Here is a 15,585-nt window from a genome sequence, read left to right on the forward strand (position 1 = left end):
CGACACTCGTGGACATGGTGCAGTAGCGCATAAAAAGCTGGAAAGCTCCAAGCCAGCATGGATTCATATATGAATGTTTCCCCATTTAAGAAACACCATGCATGGCGGGGGGGGGGGGGAAGGCATGTTAGGAAGGTGTGACAAGAATGGTATCTCAAATACAACAGTTGCTGCTTACTGTTTTTGCAATGTTTTAAATAGCTATTTTTAACTGTTTTTACTGGTAATTCCATTGTTTTGTTCTTTTTATAAACAATTTTGAAGGTGTATTTTTTTCTTACAATCAAGGTATAATTTTTTTTATTAAATAAATAACATTACAGATTTTAGGCAGGAACCACTCAAACGTGATTCCTCATCCTACAGTCTGAAGCTATATGGTCAAGTTAAGAATTGCATCAAATGTTTCTGATTATGTAGCTCAGTACTCTGATTCTCATGAAGATGGAAGCTTTTCTATGCTTCTCTTAGGTGGCTGTTGTACTATGAGATTGTGTTGCTGGCAGCCCTTTCCTAACTAAATCATGTGCCCTCCTTGTACATTAGGCAGGGAAATCAGCCTGAAACCCTCTTTCTGGCCTGTATACATTCACCACTAACTAAATCATGTGCCCTCCTTGTACATTAGGCAGGGAAATCAGCCTGAAACCCTCTTTCTGGCCTGTATACATTCACCACTAACTAAATCATGTGCCCTCCTTGTACATTAGGCAGGGAAATCAGCCTGAAACCCTCTTTCTGGCCTGTATACATTCACCAAACCATCTGTACACTCCCTGCATATGTATACAAACTTTTTATGTGTGGCCAGGGATCCTAGGCACACATAGTTAGGTAGCTCATTAAAATTAAGTTTTATTTCATTCTGTACCTTAAAACATGCGGAAGTCACCTAGGATTATTTTTTTACATGTATAATAATTTTAAATTAGCAGCAATCTTTCATGCACTCTGTCAATGTCAAAAGGAAAAGGACTTCCAGCAAAGATTCATTATTAGGAAAGCAAAATGATGGACAAATGGCAATATTCTGCCAGGAAGGAAAGAGCAATCAAGAGCTGCCAAATGAGAGAGGGAAAGAACAATCAAATGCAAATTGCATCAGGCATATTTTAATCTATTATTGATGCTGCAATTGATTAAAAAGCCAAATTAATCAATTCATTATTTCAGCTCTAATTGCATCCACAGTCAAACCTCATTTGAGTAAATTAAAAGGCACACATTGGATGCAGTTTACAAGCTACATTTTCTAGAATAGTCTATGCTGCTGTTCTGGATTATTCATTGCTCTCATTGTCTTCTTTTCAGAGACCTATGGATTCCCATCCATTGTCAATGGTTATTCAGTAAAAGCAAATTGTGAAAAAAATATATAGATGTTTCCTTTTACATCCTATTCATAAACCCTGAGACATCAGTTACTTCACCGGCTTGAGAAGGATATATAAACCAACAGCTAAAGGGAATGCTTTGCCATGGACTAATTGGGATTTTTGTCATACTAATTTGCATTTGCTTCATATTTGAAAGCATAAAACGTACTGTATGTTCCTTCAAACTTAAGCTGATGCACACTTACCCAGAAGTCTCACTGATTTTCTTTTCTTTAGACAACAGTCTTTTTTCATACTTTCTAATATTTGTATTATTCCTTTTTATTTTATATTAAAAAATACAATAAATATCATATTGAAAAAGAAGTCTCACTTTGTTCAATGCGACTTACTTCCAAGTAAATGTGCACAGAACTGCAGCCTCATAATTATGTTAAAAATAATGCTACAAGTGGATGTAGCATTAGAACAGGGGTCTGGATCTGGCCAGCAGGCCATCTCCCCTTGCCCACCCCCACCCCCCAGCCAAGTTTGACAGGTGCATCCACCCACCTAATAATCACTACATGTCACTTTTCATGTGAAGTGTGCACAACACTTGTCTGCTGCCAACAATCAGCTGGTAGGTGAGAGTGGGGAAGCCCTGTGCACAGGTCTATTTCATTCATTCTATTTCATTAATCCATCCATTTATTTATTTTAATAATTGGCATACCACTTAACTGCAATAGCCTCTAGGCAGTTTACAGAAATACAAGAGAAGCAATACATAATTTGAAACTATAATAAATTTAAAATGCATGCTGGGATAAAAAAAAGTCTGGAGTAGTCACCAGAGGTTCAGCAGGGAGGGGGCCTGTGTGATATTCTGTGCTGTGCTAGGAAGGGATTTCCCCTGTGCCAACAATTAGCTGATCATCGGTGTCTGCAACACACTTTAGTTGGATCAGGGCCACTGCCTCCCTTGTTCCATGAATCCCAGTGGCTGCCACCCTTCCTTGTACAGGTAATTCAACACAACCATTGCCTCGGTTTTGCATACCAGAAGACCAGGAACTAACCTTTCTGAGCAAGCACACTTGGCACATCTCTGCTAACTCCCAAAGTGGTTGTGGGTTTGGTTTTTTTAAGATGGATTTTAATATAGACAATTGTCTGTAGACAGAATATTACAGCCGAGCAGCTGTACTGAAGGGGGAAGGATCTTGCCCTGAGCAGTACTTTGATGGGAAACCACCTGGGAATCCTGTGTAAGCCACTCTGAGATGCTTGGAGGAAAAGCGGAGTATAATAAAGTGGAAACATATAATGAAAGACCTGGTGCACTGAACCTGGGTGGCCCTGTTTTTATCGGTTTTGAAGCAAATGGATGCCACCCACAGAGAAGATAGTGGATCCTACATCCAAAGCAAACTCCCCCAGCTATGCGGAAGTATAACAGCGTGTAAATAAATAAATAACCAAGCAGGCTGATAAGGACCTGTGCTAATCTGTTCCTAGGCCTTACAAAATACTGAGAACAACTGTTGAGGGTGTCAGTTTGGTACGGGGGAGAAGGGAAATTGAGCAAGAAGACTTATTTGGCCTGAGATCTTCTATACATTGTTGGAACTCCTATCAGTCCCAGCTAGCATGACCAATTGTTAGGGATTATTATTAAGATGGAGTCCAGCATCTGTAGAGCTGCATGTTCCCTGGTCCTGATGCACAGTATCCTGGAGATAGGAATTAGGAAGCTGAGGCTGTGTTCCATGGAGTTCAAAGCTGCTAACCCGCACTCTGTATGGGAAGTTTCAGGAAGGAAGAAATATTTTATTTTCACACTCTTTGGAAGCTTTACCTTTATGTATCAATAATGTGTTTAGGTTCAGAGCTGGATGTCAGTGCTGAACCTGAGACCTTTGAGCATTATAAATAGCATGGGAAAAGGTTTCAGGCAGACAGGTTGGGGGGGGGGAAATAGCGTCTTAAGACTTTTATCTTTTTTCTCTGTCCCTTCCTGCAAGCTCTGAACAGCATTACACATCTTCTCTTCCAGCAGTGGCTGGAAGGACAGAAGCATTCCTGTCAGTCTGCAGATACAAGGCAACATTTTGTTGTACAGGGTGAGTCCTTTAAAAGAGGCCCCGTGGATACAGAGTACACATGTTCCATGGGGCCTCTTTTAAAAGACTCACCCTGTATGTTCCATTTCAAGTGTCCTTATTTCAACTTCAGGATTCAGTGTAAATATTTATGAAAGATGAAAAATTGAACTGACTCATTAAATATTAAGAGAGTTATGTGTTTGGAAAAGAACAAAAACAACAACAACAACACCCAGATACCTGGCCATGTTATCTGTCTTTTGTGGAAAAACCAGTGAAGTGTCTTCTGGCACCTTAAAGACAAACACATTTCTTATGACGTAAGCCTTTGTGCACTACAGTCCATTTTCATCATATGCATGAAGTTTTATTCTGAGTTGTAAGTATATATACACTCTTTTGGGGGGAAGGGTATTGTAAAAAGTGAGGTCAGAGGGAAATGAAATGCAGAAAAGTACAGACATTGAAAATTGCATACTTAACAGCAATAATTCACAAAACAATTCTTGATGGCACAGACATCCTAGCATTGGTAAGCCAATTAATACATATAATGTGCTAAAAATCCTTTGGCTTGGTTCAATCCACAAGTGATAGCATTGAAATTCTTGATCTATTGTAATTCAGCAAGTCTCCCTTTGAACTTCATTTGTTCCATGGCTACATAGAGACTGGCCTGTTTGTCCTATGTTGAATGCCCAAGGGCATCACTGGCTGGTGATGCAGTAAATCACATTGGAAGATGAGCATGTGAATGAACCCTGCATGTTGTGGGTGGCATTATTAGGTCCTGTAATAGTAATTATGAGGACAAAGTTTGCATATAAGTCTGTCACAGCAGAATCTCTTTCCAAGGAAATGAAGGTGAAAAATCCACTACTGTTAGCATACTGCATGGATTATTGTGAGAGATCAACAGAATTTAGTTTTAGGGGGTTTAAAAGACAAAGGATTTTTATCAATTTCCATCATCCCTGGCCATGCTTGCTAGGGCCGATGAGAGTTCTAGTTCGGAAAGAGCTGGAGGGTCAAAGGTTACCACTCCTGCTCCAGAGCAAGGCGGAAATTAATGTTTTTAAATATGTGGTTTACTCAAGAGTATGGACTACAAGTCTGAGACCTAATCTCGATCAGATTCCAGTTGTACCTCGGAAGTCGAAAAGAATCTGCTCCCAAAGTCCGTTCAACTTCTGAAACATTCGACTTCCAAAACGCGGCTTCCGAATGGTTGCAGGAAGCTCCTGCAACCAATTGGAAGTTGCAGAAACCCTGTTGGATGTTCAGCTTCTGAAAGAACATTAGAAAACTGGAACACTCACTTCTGGTTTTCGATTGTTCGGGAGCAGAGGTACGACTGTAATGAGGTATTTTAATGAGATCTAAACAGAGAGATACCTTAATGGGGGCCACTAGCCTTTGTCCGAGTCAGTTATCTGGAGTCTGACTTATTATTTGTTGTTTTTCTGGAACAGATGGAGCAACATAAACTAAGTGTGGTGACTTTAAAGGCTGCTGCACAAGTTACATTTTAGGTGGCAGTGATAAGCATTTAGGATTACATCCTACTGAGTTCAATAGAATTTGTTTCAGAGTAATCATGTTTAGGACTGGGCTATATGACTGAAGTTGTATTTTTCCATTCTGAAAACGTAGCATCTATGTTCCAAAATGTGTAATACCTATAACATACTGCAGGGAAGTTCCAGTTGCCATCAATGTTCAGCGGCTTGTTTTCCTGATGCAATGTGTGTGCAAAGTCTTTTCGCTTATCACCATGTAACCAACCAATGGTTCTCACCCATATGTGATTAGGAAAAAATTGTCCAGGGTGTAAGCTCCAGATAGAAATTAGTTCTGGCAAGTTTTATTTTAGAAACTGGGACTCTATGTGGGCAGTAGCCTTCTTCCACCTAACAAAACAATAGTAATAAATCCAAACCTATACCCTCTGTAATAACGGAAGTTCTAGATTGTTAGGGTTAGCATAAACAGAAAGTAGACTGGAAAAGGAAAATGTTCCCATGCATGTAATGCAAAACCTTGTCTCAAATGTTGAGTCATAGCTAAACTAGTTTAAGGGAGGTGGAGAACGCAGCTCCACTTTTCAAGGATCCCAAAGGGCTGTAAAAGGTAGGAACTGAAAACTGGAGGTGGAGTGTTAAAATGGGAGAAGAGGAAGAGAAAAAGGGTTGTTTAAAAACAAAACAAAAAACCCGGAACCAAATTAGGGGATGAGGGAAAGGAGAAACTTGGCAATAAGAACATGTCTTTTACTGCATCAATAAGCAGTGGTTTTTTCCTGGGGGGTATGCAGGGGTACACATACCCCTAAATATTTTGTGAATCTAGGTTTGGCCTCATTGAGGGGCAGTATTTCAATATGAGTAAGAAAATAAGAGTACCCCTAAACATTTTTTTTTTTTAAAAAAGCACTGTCAATAAGGCATCTTTTTAAGCATAGGAAGACACCATGGCCTTCAGAAAGAGTGAGTGGGGAAGGGCTGTAGCTCAGTGATAGAGCACATGCAAAAGATGAAGGTGAGGGAAGATCCCAGCTGGAAACCCCAGAGAGCTGCTGCCAGTCTGTGTAAACAGCACTGGGGTAGAAAGGCTAATGGCCTGGGTTGGTACAAGGCAGCTTCCTATTTAAGACTTCTGGGTTCTCTTCAGACAAACATCTCAGTGCTCTGTTCCTGGAAGCCAACAAACTGGCTGTTTGTGCCCAAGGGAGAAGTGGGGCAGCAGAAAAGGTGAGTCGGCTCTTCCAAGAGCGCAGCGCCAGCGCCAGCAGCCTCGTGAAGGAGTTTCCTCACGGCAGTGCCGAGCCCAGCAAACCACTAAAAAGCAATCTGGGAAGGAGGACGCCCGGGTGAATCACTGCTTTCTCCTCTTTTGGCAGGGAAAGAGCCCCACAGCCCTTCGACAGGCTTTGCGAGTGCGACTGTCTGTTCCCTTTTTGCCCCATGGCAGAAAACCCTCCGCCTCGATATCCCCGGAGTCTCCTCGGTGCCTGCTTGTTGCTTCAGCCTGAGCTGTGCTCAGCGGCTTAAAAGGAAAGAGGAGCGACAGGGCCTGCACACCGCACTGGTTGGAATCCCTGCTCGTGTGAGGGCTGCGCCAGAGTCACGCACTCTCCACATGTGCAGAGGCGCTCCCACTATCCCTCGCCTGTCCCGACTGAAACCCGGCTCCTTCGGAAGCTGAGCCCCGGCTGCGGTTATGCGAATATCACCACCCCATTCCCCCACCCCGCCGCTTTAAATGTGGCCAGCTCAGCCTCTCCTGTTGCTGCTGGGCAGGGCCTCCCTTCATCCCCACGACGACAGCGGGATAATTGGATCAGAAGCTCCCTCCCTCTCGGCCCGAGGCAGGAGGGTGGAGGGAGCCTTCTTTTTCTTGCCTCGCTCGCTCGCCCGCCCGCCCGCCCGCAGCCCAGGCCTCTTTGCGCGGGAGTCGCGCCGCGCTCCCCTTCGGAGGTCTCCGGGGGGCTGCGTGGGTCCGCCTACCGCCCGGGAGGCGGGCCGGCCTCCCCCCTCCCCAAACGCTTCGCTGTCCGTCCGGCAGCTTGAAATAGGGGGAGGGGCGACGGAGCGAACGAGAGCGAGAGTTTGCGCCGCAGGAGAGGAGCGAGAGGCGGATTGATCCGGGCAGGGTGGGCTTGGCGAGGAACGTGCCCAGCCTTTCCCCCCTCGGACGCTTCGCTGGTTGATCCCGGCGAGCCTCAGGACTCCTCTCCGAGCGGGAGTCTCCGGAGTAGCAACTTGGAGAGGTAAGTCTCCTAGTAACCTCCTCTCCCTGCGGGCTCTGGACTACTCGCAGCGTCTCCAACAAGAGCCCATTCTTCTTCTAGCAGGGAAAAGGAAGGGAGATTCTTTTTTGGGTCCCGTTCCCCCCCCCCCGGTTTTGGGAGGGTGGGACCGAGGAGGTAAGTTCCTTTCTTGGAGCTGTTCCCTAGCAAGGAGCCACAGGATCCCTGTTCCCTTTTTTGCTGCGCTCGACCTCCTGCTCTGCGTCGTGGAAAAGGCGCTCCGAGCCCTTTCGCCTCGCCAGACAGAGAGCGATTGTCCTCGAGGCAGCAGCTGCGGCAGCTTCGAGAAGGGAACGCAGCAGCGGCTCTCCAGGGAGGCGGGGGGGAGGATAACTGAGTCGTCTTTATTTTCCTCTCAGGACGGCTGGCGGGCGCCGGGGCTGCTCTCGCCCTCTTTCCACCGTCGTCGTCCTCGCTCCCCTCCTCTTCCTCCTCCCCAGTCAGGGCTGCTGCGCGTGCGGAGGCGGCGGGGCGCGAGCGCGCTTCGGGTCTCCCGCGTTGCTCTCTGCGGACATTCTTTCCGCTGGATTGCGCGGGGGCAGGTAGGTCGTAGCCTCTGTCCGGGGCGAAACTGCCGCTGCCGCACCCACTTCCAAGATCTCTCCGGTGAAGGAGAGTGGGAATGGGGGGCGGGGAGGGTTTCTTATAACGGGTGGGAGGGACAGACGCGCTCGCCAACTTCTTCAGTTTTAAACATTAGGAACTAAGGATTTGGCGGCGTTCTGAACAGGTTTGTTTCATACTTGTGCTCCTCTCCCTCCTCCTCCCCCCCCCTTTTCCTGTCATCGCCAAGGCCGATAACTTTCGGGTGGGAACCCCTCTGCTAGGGAGCACCCTCGTCTGATTGGTGCGGAACTGGGCTCAGGCGCGGGAGATAAGATGACAGAGCTCCTTTGTGAAGGAGGATCTGGTGCGAGCTGCTTCCCACCATGAAACTGGAAGCCACAGGCCTTGCAGGGGAGTTTAGCAAGAGGGGCTGCCAAAGAGAGTAAAACACCACTAGGATCCTTCCCTCCACACTTATCATTCCTCCCCTCCGCCATCTACAACTTGATGTTGGAAGGGCTGGGTAAAAACGCTTCTGCTTAGCCACCAAAATGAAATTTCCTCCAGCAGGAGATGGCTGAATATTACAGTTCTGGGCCGATTGGAATTTGATTTGTTTAAAAAGTGGGGTGCCAAATAAGAGTATAACACACAATTGGTGATATCAAACTAAGTCATACTCTGAGTAGAGCCATTTATATTATATTATTGGCTAGCTTATACTGTAGTCTAAAATTTAGTTGTTTGTAATATATAGATTGGATTTTAAAATTAATTTTGTATTTAAAGCTTTGGGAATTCCGACTGGAAAGAAGGGGTGGGACAGTTTCAAGCTGTATAGTTTGTACTCTACAGAATTAAAATGGAAGTAGCAAGCCTTGCCAGCAGAAGGTGAGATGCAAACAGCTGCAGTATTACTGCAGTTTTGTGCTGGGAGGAAAAAGTGGAAGGGAAGGTCCCCTTGTAGATGCTGAGGATATTATCTCTGTACGGTTGAGTAGCATTTTGTTGATGACTGAGGTATGGACATGCAGACACCAGGGGTTGCTCTTTGAACCTGTGTGATCTTGTTACCTGGCTCCACAGATATTTTTATTTTTATTTTGGGTAACTCTGTCCATGAAGGAAAGAAGCTAATATGCTGTGCTGATATTCTTGTACAGGGAACTTAATACTGGATTTCTGTTGTAGCAAGAGAGAAAAGACCATCTGTGGTTTGTCCTTTCTTGGTCATGGAAGAGGTCAGAAGCTCCTCAAAGGAAATGTCAGAGGAGCTTTGCAAGCTGTACAAACTGTGAACCAGTATAACAGCTTTCTGTGCCAGCTAAATTTTCCCTACTTGTTGCACTTAACACGATTTATTTATTTGAAGGGCTGGTCAAAAGGAGGAGGGAGAAAGCCACATGCAGCTTTAAATGTACCCCTCTGGATTTCTCATACAGCAGATGGCTTCCAAAAATCATAAATACCAGGGACAGTAAAGTCAGCCATGAACCTATTTGCATGGAAATGTGTGAGGTTTTTACCGATGGTTAATAATATAACTCTCAAATGCCTCCCATAGTATTAAAGAGTTAAAACCTTGCTTTAAAAGGCGTATGTTCATTCCACTAAACTTTACGTTGAATAACATTAAGAGGATTTGCAATTATGAAGCAGAGCGTTAAACAAATGCTGGATAGAACTGACTGTTTCTAGGTGTGAGCCGATTGCTAGGTGGAGCAAGAATGGAATTTCTGCTACTGCATTACAGAGTTAGATGCATTGTGGCTCAGGGGAGGTTTGTTTTGCCACTGGGTCTTCTGACAGTTCTGGCTGTTGAAGAAACTTAAGGGCTGCTTAAGTGACACACATAGTCGCCAGTTAGGAAGTAGAAATGTGTGAAATGCACCATAACTCTGTTCTGCCATCAGTTTTGGCTATTTTATTTTTTGAAATAGTCTTTTTCATACAAAATAATCCCTTCATTATGCCAAACACAAGTGAGCCTTGCTGCTTCCCAAACCACTTTGATGTCTGCTAGGTGTAGGACCCCAGGTACTGTGAGGTATAAGATTGCTCCTCTGTTTCCACCAGCCTGACTTTTACTCTCTGCAGAACCATGTTGCTGCTTGCCCTAAACCCAGTGTATGGGGGAAACTAGAATAGGCGCACAAACTTTGTGGATTTCAGGACGCTTGCAAAGTTAACTAGTAGTTTGTCTCTGTTCCTTACACCTTAACTGCAATACTTGTTCAATATAAATTGATGTAATAAACTCACCCTGGAAACAACTGGAATAAGGGAAAATGAGACAAATATACTAGGCTATTTCCAGAGGTACAAGGTAGCTTTTGGCATGATAAACTGTGATATTCAGTTCTAGGTCAGTCTTTGATGCTTCTTTGCACTGTTAGCATATGTAATCAAGTAACTGAGATCTTAAAACTTTGCATGTTTGGGGCCTCGTGCTCAAACAGACACCAACCACTGGTTTTATCACTTAGCATCACCCCAGCAGATCTGTAAATCTTTAAAGCAGGCTGAATACACCATTCTAAAGCAGATCTTTCCTCTTACCCTCCTGTCAGGGGACCTAAAATTTTAGGCCATTTACCAGGTTTAATTGAAATAAGGGTTGAATTCCTTTATCTTCATATTCCAACTTGAAACATAGTTTGATTAGCTGAAGAAAAACATCCTGGCGGAGGGCACGTTTCACTGCCTTGTATAGCAAATGGGTCAGTTCCTGACCTGGGAGACCATGGAAGCCCTAGAAGCTCAAAAAGAAGTCATAACATGTATAGCAGCATTTAGGAATGGAGCATGTATGTGTAGTGATGAGTTTACAAGGTTTAAGATAAAGCGGCATTATCTTTTGCAAGTTACTATGCATGTATTTGTTTATTATTTGTGCTCTGCTCTTCACTGAATGGTCCCAGGGTGAGTTACAAAAATAACACAATTAAAACAGGGACAAATATATATTAAAACCAGAAAATAAAACAACAAACTAGCCAATGACAAAGTGAACAAAACATCACAGGATAATAATGCAGGAGGAGGAAAAACACCTCCCCAAAAACACCCTATTTACAGAGGGGTGACCCTCCAACAAGGAGCTTCTTGATGCTGCAATATGCCCCTTGTGGGGGGTTGTCATCCCACAACCCGGACATCTTCTGGACCAAAGCTGCCATATTGTGCATTTGTGTGCATTTCATAACTTATGCTGTGCACATACTTTGTGCACTGGGTACCCCAAGTACGAAAGTAATCAACTGCTTGATCTGTGTGTCAATAGTGAGAAACGTAAGTGTGGCCTGTACTGATTAATATATTTGAAGGAAACTGTGACTACGGTAATCTATCCTGTTGAAGTACAGTATTGTAAATCTGTTCTGCTTTAGCATTGTAAATGTGTATCCTTATGGCATTCCTCCTCTCTCTACTGAACTACTTTCCTAAAAGACTTTTTCTCACTGGAGAAGATAAGCTTACCTTATCCATTCCTGCTGAATGGAATGCTCTATTGCCCATTTGGAATGGTGGCTTTTGGCTTCAGTGAGTGAGGAGGGAAAATGGGCAAGGGAAGCTGCCCAGGGAAGCCATTGGAATGTTAGTGATAGGAGGGTGGTTCTCTGCCTTACTGCCACCCAATTATTTTACATGATTTGTGCTGTATTTGTGATGCTCTATTGTTTTATTTTGTTAGTGTTATTTATCATTTGCAAGCCCCTTTGCAGTTCATTTGAATGAAATGTGGCATAGAAAAATAAGAAATCAAATCAATCAAATCCTGGCCACTACTGGCTACAAAAAAATCACACACATTCAGCATGGTAGGGTGATGACACTGGACTATTCTACAGGGACACATTTGGCAAGCTAGCATAGCCCATGCTCTCTCAGCTATATTTCCACATTATTATATAGGTATAATAATGATACTCTTGTGGGATCACTTTTCTTTGGTATGAAGTAAGAGTTGAAAGATCATGAACTCTGTCTTTATTGCTACATTTTTGCTTTTAGTAGACATATTAGTGCCTGTTCACAGCCACACAAAAATCCTGAATGATAATAATGTGGGACAGCAGTCACTTCTCCACCAGGAAAGACCAAAAAAGGGTTTAATTAAAATTGAATCAGGAAGTTCCTTCTCCAGACTTCTCTTTGTTGAACTGAGTAGCTCTGCTTCTTTGACTATCAGTCATTGTTATTATTTCATTCATTGCTTGCAAACACTGAAATGTGGGAGCAGACCTGACTAAAGCACCTGACTAAACAAGTGCTTTATTTTTTAACAGGCTAGCTGGGGATTATGGTCCATTTGTGGGGTGCTGCTTCCCTTGTGAATTGTACCTCAGATGCTCCAGGCTAAACATGTAGTGTAAGATGAACCAAGGCGCTAGCCTCATTCTGCAAATCTGCTGTGATTTTTTTTCCATTAAAAAAAACTTTTGGGTGCTTTAAATAAAACTGAACTGATCGGTGCTGCCTGTCATTAAAACAACATTCTTCTAGACTTGAACTCAACATGCCCAAGGCACTAATTGCATTACTTCCAACTTCCTGATGAATTCTAGAGGTAGCCCGCCTAGTATTCTCCATGCTGGGTTTGTTCATACAACACCTGGAGACATATTCTTCCTGCATAATAAAAACATTTCTGCATTTAGACAGAGATAGATGTTGGAAGGCAAGAAAACTCAAGCTCTTTCTGGCCAGGATCTGGAATTAATATGTTAGCAACATAATATGATAGTACAGTATTAGTGTATGTCTTCTGTTGAGATGGATATGTATCAGTTGGGTAAAAGCTGAAGTACAAAGTCAGCTATTGGGAACCATACAGAACAGCAAAGATGTCTTAGGGCAGCAGCTACTACTTTGTTTACAAAGCTTTATAGAGGCTTCAGTAAAATCCACCTTAAAGGTGAAGGCCTTGCTATAACTATATGGGAAAGCTAAAAACAGTGGTCTGTCCTATGGAACTCAGTTGAATTGTTCATACTGATGTTCTTATTGCCTGCTGCTAACCTTTAATGCTTGAAAATCCGTAACAACTTTCTGTAGGTATATTTATAATGGTATAAATAACTAGACATGGTAGCTGCTTCATTCAAGAGCAAAATGTTGAGTTTAATGAGGTGACTAGTGAAGCTATACAGGATTTTCATTCTTCTGTTTGATTCTTAAACTGCATTCTCAGTTGTACGTTGTATGGGTTGAGCTTCGTAGATTATCACTTAAAAAACCTATTCTGTTTTCCAAAGACAAGTATTATTGAGATGCTGTATTGTGGGATTCCAGATCCTGAGACTGGATATTCTGTGAAATACTTTTCATTTCTTTTTGGGGGACAGAAAATAAAGAATTTCAAATTTAGACTGAACTGGAACAGATAGGCTTGTTGCTTATACGGTTGAGAAGTTTGCTTCTCAATTGGCTGTACTTCCTTTAAAACCAAGATGAGCACTCTGTGGTCCTCCTGAGGATATTGGACTCCTTCCCCCAACATGCCTGACCATGGGCCATGCTGGCTGGTGGGAGCTGTGGTTCAACATCTGGAGGGCCACAGGTTCCCCATCGCTGCTGTAAAACAAGGATGGCCAGCTGGTGACCTGTGAGTGACCTCCAGTCCTGAAATTAACTTTTTTTTCAGGACCCTATTAAATTTCAATCACGATAATAGTAACATATTTTCTAAAGTTTTCCTTTTGAAAAGGAAACAGTTTTCAAAAGTTGCAAGATGTCATACTGCTATAAATACAAAAGCCAGAGAGAGATGCAGTTCTCGGCCATGTGCGCTATGACTTTGGAGCCCTTACTGTTAGATGATGCCAACGATGTTGCAGGACCTGAATATGGATAAAATGTTCGGACTAACCTGCCAAATAAATTTCGGGACCCAGCCCACCATCTGGAGAATATAGTGACTCAGGACTATAGAAGTTGGCCTTCCCTTCTCTAACCTTTACACTGACATTACATGGGTATGGATTGCTATATCTGGTGTAAAGAAGGGAGAGGTCAGAATACTGGCAAGCTGCCCACACCTCTCTCTAGTCATCTGTGTCAGCACTTGCCTCGCCTGATCCACAGCCTTCAAAAGAGGTAGCTGAGCACAGTATTGACCACACAATGCCTCCTACGCAGTAGTTTCTAGTCAATTACAGGGCCAGTTTCTGCTTGCTAGTACTGAGCTGTCATATCAATAGACTAGCATAGGATAGGTTTAAATCACTGACATCAGAACTACACTAGAAAATACAGTGGTACCTCGGGTTAAGTACTTAATTCATTCCGGAGGTCCGTTCTTAACCTGAAACTGTTCTTCACCTAAAGCACCACTTTAGCTAATGGGGCCTCCTGCTGCTGCCACGCCGCCAGAGCACGATTTCTGTTCTCATCCTGAAGCAAAGTTCTTAACCCGAGGTAATATTTCTGGGTTAGCGGAGTCTGTAACCTGAAGCTTATGTAACCTGAAGCGTATGTAACCCGAGGTACCACTGTATATGGGATTGACTTAAAAAGTGTTTTTATTTACAATGTTGTAGTGTTCACTGTTGCTTCTGTAACGTGCCTTGATGATACAAATGAACTACTTTGATCGGTTGGTAACCTTTTACATAACTAACTTTATCACAAGTTAAGACAAGTTCTGTGTTCTACAAGGTCTGAAAAAGCCATTCTGGGAACAGGCTTGGTAAATATCTTAAGGTCACACAAAAATGAGAATGTAAGAAAGGTTGCCTATCATCTATCTACCTATATCTATCTTCTGTTTTCAGATGCCCTCTATCAGATAATAAGCCTAGGTCAAGGGTCAGCAAACTTTTTCAGCAGGGGGCTGAAAAAACTGTCCCTCAGACCTTGTGGGGGGCTGGACATTATTGGGGGGGATGAACGAATTCCTATTCCTATGATTTTTGAGAGGGTCCACTGTCATAACAAGTCATTTATATAGCTGTTTATAGCAGAAGAGCCTGACATATCAGTTCCCCAGTATTGTATACCTGAAGTCCATAGTGGAAAATGTTTCGTTTAATCACAAGTGTTTATAGCCCTAATGGGGGGTTGGCAGCTGCTTTTTCTTTAACCATTGCATCAAACAGCCTTTTGCCAATGCTACAAATGTGTAAGTATCCCACTCCTTCCTCTCTCCACTCCCCAGTAAGATTGAATGAAAACCGAGGGACATAAACATGGTGTTTCGAAGTGGTTTTGTCAGCTTTGATGTACATTGTAGCCACTGTCACTTATTTCAAAATTAAACATTGATTGATCCTGGTTTAAACAGGTTTTGCTTCAGGTTTAAGTGTACTTGTTTGGCTACAATTGGAATCCTACAAAAAAATAAAGTTTTATTGGTGAATCTTAACAGTTGAATTACCAGCTCTAGAGGAATGCATAGTATGCAGTTTGTCCAGTCTCCTCTTATCCTGATCAACTTTTTTAAGTGGTTAACTATCAAGTGGACTTTGCATAAAGTCTAAACTAATTTCTTCTATGATGCTCCTGCCCATTTTGTTGCACACGCTTCTTGTGAGTTTGTCTTGTTACTGCCTGTGCTTGGGAGTAGGGACTGCGAAACAACAGTGCAACCCAACGTTGGCATTGTTGAGCTTAGAGGAGGAGTTCTTTCTATGTACCTTGATAAAGAGTAAGAAATAATCTGCAGTACAAGGTGGCGTGGCAAATGTCTAAAGGAAAGCATACAGCTATGTTTTCAAGTTGTTTCTGTTTTTGCCCCCAGCCTTTTCCCCTTTATCAGTGTGTGTTCTCTTCTTTGCTGCTCAGGATTTCTACAAATGACTAGTTT

General features: G+C 43.1%; 1 protein-coding gene across 5 annotated transcripts in view; it reads left to right on the forward strand.

Annotated features, from left to right (window-relative positions):
• The first annotated feature begins 6,827 nt into the window (after positions 1-6,827).
• Positions 6,828-15,585, forward strand: part of PACSIN3 (protein kinase C and casein kinase substrate in neurons 3) — a 28,221-nt gene continuing 19,463 nt past the window's right edge. For 2 of the 5 annotated variants that reach the window (XM_081856065.1, XM_081856066.1), the window contains exon 1: positions 6,828-7,193. The gene's annotated coding sequence lies outside the window, so the exon portion shown is untranslated. Of the gene's footprint in view, positions 7,194-7,752; positions 7,775-15,585 lie in introns of those variants that run through there. The other 3 variants (XM_081856064.1, XM_081856061.1, XM_081856067.1) reach the window with 3 other exon arrangements.

Source organism: Podarcis erhardii (assembly GCF_964252035.2).
Source record: "Podarcis erhardii genome assembly, chromosome: 1".
In the NCBI taxonomy this organism is placed as follows: domain Eukaryota; kingdom Metazoa; phylum Chordata; class Lepidosauria; order Squamata; family Lacertidae; genus Podarcis; species Podarcis erhardii.